The sequence below is a fragment of the Herpailurus yagouaroundi genome, unplaced genomic scaffold (assembly GCF_014898765.1).
Source record: "Herpailurus yagouaroundi ecotype Mexico unplaced genomic scaffold, PumYag 67690, whole genome shotgun sequence".
Classification (NCBI taxonomy): Eukaryota; Metazoa; Chordata; class Mammalia; order Carnivora; family Felidae; genus Herpailurus; species Herpailurus yagouaroundi.
The window spans coordinates 5,981,737-5,989,213 of record NW_024420490.1 but is presented as its reverse complement, the minus strand read 5'-3'; positions in this window follow the sequence as shown (position 1 = coordinate 5,989,213).

The window sequence follows — 7,477 nt, the reverse complement described above, 5'->3', positions numbered from 1 at the left end:
ACTCTTGACAAGATTGTTTTTTAAATCCTACCTGAAGTCGCTGGAGAGCAAAACAAAAGCAGGCAGATGCTGGGGTGGCAGGAGGCAGGGCGGGGGCGGCCCCCCCGGCAGCGTCAACACTTGAAGGACAGCATCAGCTCTTCCCATATTTATTTTATAGCTTCTTGCCTGAAGGCAAGTTCCGGTCTTCACCTGGCAGGGCAGCTAAACCCTCAGTTTTCTTGGTTTCACAAACCCAAGGGCAGAGTTTAGACTGAGGCGGAGGAGGGGATAGAAATCTGAACAGAGAGGCAGAAAGGGAATACTTTAAGTTCTATGTTTAAACTTCGCCTAAATCTCTGGCTGATCCTAGAAGTACACATATAGAGAGCAGACTCCAAAAAGTCCAGGTAAGGTTAAAAACAACAACAACAACAACAACAACAACAACAACAACAACAAACAACTGAGATTTTTAGCTGCTGCCCACCATAGGGGAAACAGTTTGGAATGTGAGCTCAGCCAAGTTAACTGCCTGCAAAAACAAACAAAAAGCTCCTTTGGAGGAAGAGAACAGAATCCAGAATCTCAAAAACATGTCATTTACAATATCCAGGATACAATCCAAAATTATTAGACATATGAAGAAAGAGAAAAACATGACCCATACTCAAGAGAAAAAATAACAACGGAGAAAATCAATGGAGATGACCCAGATGTTGAAATAGGCAGACATAAGGAAAATATGCTTGTAATGAGAAAAGCTGAGGAGTGAACTCATCACTCTGAATCTCAGAAAAGTGAAACTGAAATCAGTGTATGAGATTAATTGGAGGATACAGAGGCCAGAGATGGGAGAACAGTAAGAAAGCTTTGATGAGTGAGTAGTTCTATAGACATAAAGGTAGGAAAGATGGCAAAAAAAAATTACTTTGAAAAATATCATCTATGGGAAGAAGTGAGAGGTATCAAAGACGACACTGAAGTTTCAAGTATGGCTGGCTAAAAGAATGATAGTACCACCAACAGAAATAGAAACATCAGTAGAGGATATAAAGGTTGGATATTATATAATAAATTCAGATTTCAAAACATTCAGTTTGAAGTGTTAACAAGATATCCAGAGGGAGTATGCAACATAAACTTCCAAATTCAAGATAAGGCTGTGCAAAAGATCAGAGTCAAGGCTAGGGAGGGTGATTTGGAGTCATTTAATATAGAAGTGATCATTGAAGTCTCTGAGAAATTGGATGAAATTTCCAAGGAAGTCATACAGTTAAAAGATAAATAATATGTAGCATTTATCTATTGCTGCATAGCAAATCAAAAATACTTAAAACAACACCCAATTATTTAGCTCATAATTCTGTGGGTTAGCAATTTGGGTTGAGTTCAGCTGGACATTTATATTGGTCTCTTGCAGGCTCACTCATGTATCAGCTTTGCTGATAGTTGTTGGAATTATGTTGAAGTGGATATTGATAAAACTCACCACTCAAACTTTATGAGTATGACTCCATAATTGCTACCTATCTATTATGTAGAATGCACATCTTTCAGACCTCATCAGAGATGGTTCATCTCTGCTCCATATGCTCTCTCATTGTCTTGTTAGTCTAACCTTGGCTTGTACACATGAATTCCAAGACAGCAAGCATAAGTGTGCAAAACCTTTTAAGGCTCAGACTTGGAACCAGAAACACACTGCTTCCATTTCATTCTGCTGGCCAAAGCTAGTCATCAGGCTGTCTCAGATTCAAGTAGTAAGGAAGTAAACTCCACACTTTGATGGGAGAACTGCAAAGTCACATCACAAAGGGGCATGGATACAGAAAGGGGAATAATTTATGGCCATTTTGCAATCTACCAAAGTAGTCAAAGGACTTTGACTTTGCACACCCATGTTCATAGTAGCATTACTCACAATAGCCAAGAGGTGGAAGCAACCCTAAGTGTTCGACAGAACAATGGATAAATAAAACGTGGTATATACACACAGTGGAATATTATTCAGCCTTAAAAAGGAAAGAAATGTATACATGCTACACATGGATGGACCTTGAAGATGTCATGCTAAGTGAAATAAGCCAGTCACAAGAAGACAAAAACTGTATAATTCCACTTATATGACACATTTAAAATAGTGAAATTCATAAAAGCAGAAAGTATAATGGTGGTGGCCAGAGAGGGGAGGGAGAAATGGAAGTTGTTGTTTAATGAGTACAGAGTTTCAGTTTTGCAAGATGAAAAAGTTCTGGAAATCAGTTGCACAATAGTGTAAATATACTTAACACTACTGACTGACCTATACCCTTAAGTGGATAAGATGGCAAATTTTACATTATGTGTTTGTTATCATAGTTAAAAATGAAATACCTTTTAAAGGTAGAACTTTGGATATGACCCATATTTGGGGGGGGGGAGGGGAAGAGGAAAAGGAGAACCAAAGGAAGCAAATTTTGTGCAGTCTGAAACTAGTGGAATCCAATCTAGCAAATGGGATTTGAAAATGGTCCTTCTGTCTTTAAGGACCACTGTAAGATACAGGGTTCTGGAGTTGAGCCTTTCCTCCGTAAAGGAAAGGGGAGAGCAATCTGCTCATCTGGCTGTCTTCTCTCCAGGGTTCTAGAGTTCACCTGATTTCTCCAATCATCCAGGCTTATAATACCATGGTGGAAATTCCAACCCCAGATCCACCTTCTTTTCTCATTCCTGCCAGCCCCATCTCCCGGTCCTAGACCTCAATTCTGGTCTCTTGGCTTCACATCAAACTGATTATTCTCTATTAACAATACAGTTGGCTTCCAATCCTTCTCAGAACTACAGCCCCATCTTGCTCCCAAAGAGCAGACATACCTGGGAGAGTGATACACACCTTAGACTAGTTCTAAAGTTCTGCCGCACTCGGGGACTGTTTGCCGTGGGCGGTCCTTTTGCCAAACAGAAGGGACAACTCTTCTCTCCCCAATGTCCATATTTGCTTGCTTTTGCCTTGTTCCCTGCTTGCTCACTCACTACATTCAGGATGTCCTGTGGACAGACTTGGAGTCCTCTTTCTCACTTGAAGCTGCCACAGATGTTAAAGTTAGGGAAATGGGTGCCCTAACAGCTAAATGGGATCCACAGTTTAGTAAAAATTTTAAAACCACTAAAATTCTATCCATAATCAAAATTCCATGATTGTCTCAAAAACATATTTACAATTCGTGTGTTTAAATCAAGATCCTAACAAGGTCCACGCATTACATCTGGTTGTTTCTTTTAATATAGAGCATGAATTACCTCCTCCTCCCCTCCCTTTTTATTCCTTTCATTGACTTGTTGCAGACATTGGACCAACTAAACCTGAAGAATATAATCACATTCTTTTGGGGGGAGGGTAATGTTTATTTATCTTTTAAAGACACACAGAGCGTGAGCGGGGGAGGGGCAGAGAGAGAAGCAGACACAGAATCTGAAACAGGCTCCAGGCTCCGAGCTGTCAGCACAGAGCCCGACGCGGGGCTGGAGCCCACAAACCATGATATCATGACCTGAGCTGAAGTTGGCTGCTTAACCGACTGAGCCACACAGGCTCCCCCACATTCTTTATATTTGCCTATTTTCTCTTTCGTGTTGTTAGAATTCATGATTTAATAGTGATATTTTATCTTTTAATTGAAGTATAGTTGACACACGATGTTTCATTAGTTTCAGGTGTACAACATAGTGATTCAACAGCTCTATACATTACGCTGTGCTCACCACAAGTGCAGCTACTGTCACCAGGCAGTGCTGTTACAATACCATTGATTATATTCCCTATACTGTACCTTTTATCCCTGGGACTTACTCATTCCAGAACTGGAAGCCTGTGCCTTCTACTCTCCTTCACCTATTTTGCCCATCCCCTGCCTCCCTCCCCTCTGGCAACCACCAGTCCTCTGTATTTGTGGGTGTTTCTGCTTTTTTGTTTATTTGATTCTGTTTTTTAGTTTCCACATATAAGTGAAATCATTTGGTATTTGTCTTTATCTGTCTGACTTATTTCACTTAGCATAATATCCTTTAGGTTCACCCATGTTATCACCAATAGCAAAATCTCATTCTTTATTATGGCTGAGTAATATTACATTTTATATATATACCACATCTTCTTGATCTATTCACCTATCCATGGACACTTAGGCTGCTTCCATACTTGGCTATTGTAAATAATTCTACAATAAATATAGGAGTGCATGTATCTTTTCGAACCAGTGCTTTTGTTTCTTCGGGTAGATGTACAGTCGTGGAATTACTGGATCATATGGTATATCTATTTTCAACTTTTTGAGAAATATCCATAACTGCTTTCCACAGTGGTTGCACCAATATACATTCCCACCAACACTGCATGAGGGTTCTCTTTCTTCTACCTCCTCACCAACACTTGTTATTTCTGTGCTTTTGCTACTAGCCATTCTGACAGGTGTAAGGTGATATCTCACTGTGGTTTTGATTTGTATTTCCCTGATAGTGATGTTGAGCATTTTTTTCATGTGTCTGTTGGCCATCTGTAGTCTTCTTTGGAAAAATGCTATTCAGATCCTCTGTCCATTTTTTAATCAGGCACGTTATCTGTAGGGATATTTGGTGTTGAGTTGTCTAAGTTCTTTATATATTTTGGATATCAACCCTTTATTGGTTTTATCATTTGCAATTATCCTCTCCCATTCAGTAGGTTGCCTTTTCATTTGCTGATGGTTTCTTTCATTCTGAAAAAGCTTCTTTTTAGTTTGGTGTAGTCCCAATAGTTTATTTTTGCTTTATTTTCTCTTGCCTCAGAAGACATTTCTAGGAAAATGTTGCTGAGGCCAATGTCAAAGAAGTTTCTACCTAGTTTTCTTCCAGGAGCTTTATGATTTTAGGTCTCACAGTTAGGCTGTTAATCCATTCTGAGTTTATTTTTGTGTCTGGTGTAAGTGGTCCAGTTTCATTCTTTTGCATGTATATGGCTGCCCACTTTTCCCAGCACCATTTAAGTGACTGCCTTTTCCCCATTGTACATTCTTGCCTCATTTATCATAGATTAATTAACCATATAAGTGTGGGTGTATTTCTGGGCTCTCTATTCTGTTCTCTTGATCTATGTGTGTAGTTTTGTGCCAGTACCATAGCGTTTTGATTATTACTGCTTTATAGTATATCTTGATATTTGGGATTGTGATACCTCCAGCTTTGTTCTTCTCTTTCAATATTGCTTTATCTATTTGTCTACTTTCTTGCTTCTGGTGTCATTCAATTTCTTCCTCTAGCCTCCTTTTTCCTGAAAACAGAACTTAGCTCTAAAGCAGCACTGTCCAATAGAACTCTCTGCCAGAGTGGAAATGTTTTACAATGTACACGGATACCATAGCCACTAGCCATAGATGAAAATTGACATTTGAAATGTGATTAGTTGGACTGAGGACATGAGTTTTAGATTTTTATTTTATTTTATTTTAAGTTTAAACAGTCATATGTGACAAGTGGCTACCATAATGGACAGCACAGCTCTAGAGGCTTAATTGAATCCCTTCAGGTTCTTAGAAAGAAGACTTCATAGGTAGTACTATATGATTCCCTTTGCATGACATAAGAGGCTTATAGTGTTTAGTTGTCCCGCCTTTTCTAGTGCTCAGAATGATCAGTGAGTTCAAGCGGAAATAGCCTGATCCTTCCATTTCAAGTTCCCCATCCACTTTTCATCTAATGACTTCATTAATTTACAGTTTTTGCCTAAATCAGTTCTTCCATTACAGGTTTCAAAATGGTGCTTTTCTAGGTCTATCATTTCTTCTACATTTATAAGCCAAAATTCTTCTACAAAGAACCTTCATCAACTAATTTGTATGGTTGGTCTGAAATACAGTTTATGCAAGAAAAGGCATGATAAATCCTTATTTCTCTTAATTGCCATTAATGGCTGGAGAAAAAGGCAGGTGTCTTGCATCTATGCAAAGCTTCTGGGATTTTATCCTGAGCTATGGAAAGCCATTATGAGGTATTTTTGTTTGTTTGTTTGTTTTTTAGAGAAGGTGGAAGTGGAGGAGAGGGGCAAAGGGAGAGAGAGAGAATCTTAAGCAGGCCCCATGCTCACAACAGAGCCTAATACAGAGCTAGATCCCACGATCCAGAGATCGTGACCCGAGCCAAAGTCAAGAGTCAGAAGTTCAACTGACTGAGCCACCCAGGCGCCCCTAAGCCATTGTGGGTTTTAAGAAGAGGATGAACAAAGGGGAGCCTGGGTGGCTCAGTCGGTTGGGCATCCGACTTTAGCTCAGGTCGTGATCTCCCAGTCCATGAGTTTGAGCCCCACAGAGTCTGGAGCCTGCTTCCGATTCTGTGTCTCCCTCTCTCTGGCCCTCCCCCACTCACAGTCTGTCTCACTCTCTCTCTCAAAAGTAAATAAACATTAAAAAAAATTTTTTTTAAAGAAGAGGATGAACAAAATGAAATTTTTCATTTTAGGACACACCCTTTGGCCACCGTGTGGAAAATGGGTTAAAGTCAGGAAGATTCTAGAGGGAGCCATCATAATACAGGCCAGAGATGGTGAGGGCCTGAGCTCTAGTGGGGGTGGTTGAGTAGGAGAGTTTGACAGAATCCAGATTAGAAAATAGAATCAACAAAATCTAGTTGTCAAATAACGTGGTGGGCAAGGCAAGAGGGAGTAGAATAGGATGACAGGATGAACTCTAGATTTCTAATTTGGTGAACTAAGTAGCCGGTAATGTCACAAACCACCTTGAGAAATACAGGAAGAGAAGTAGAAGTAGAAAGAAGTTACTTTCCAAATGAAAAACTTAATCAGCCCAAACACAGACCTCCCAGACAGCAGGAACTATTTATGAAGCTGCAGCATAATTTTTTTCACTTGAATCTAACAAATAATAGTGAGTGCATATTATACTATGCTGGGGGGGCGTGGAATGCTGATATAGAATCATCTGGATTCTGGAGATCTATAAATAAAACTCAAGGATTCTTTTGTCAGCATTAAGTGTTTAACCTGAAGAAATTAAAGTTTAGGCTCTATTCCTAATCCATTTTTAAACACGTTCCAAATTCCCACCTATCATTGTTTTTTTCTGTTGCTTACAGAGATGTACCCGCTATTTTAGGAAATCCTTAATAGTAGGTATAATGTTTTCAGAAGTGAACAACGCTACACAAGTGTATAAGCAAAAATCTTCTCAGTGGTTGTGTTACTTTTCTAGGACTGCTGTAATGAAGTACCACAAACTGGGGGGCTTAAAAACAACAGAACTTTATTGCCCACAGTTCTAGGGGCTAAATGTCCAAAATCAAGGTGGCAGCAGGGCCATGCTCCCTCTGACCGCTGTAAGGGAATTTTTCTTTGGCTCTTCCTAACTTCTTGCCTCTTCCTAGCTTCTGGTGGTTTGCCAGCAATCTTTGGTGTCCCTTGGCTTGTAGATGTATCATTCCAATCTTCTGTCTTTACATGACATTGTCTCTGCGTCTCTGTCTTCACATG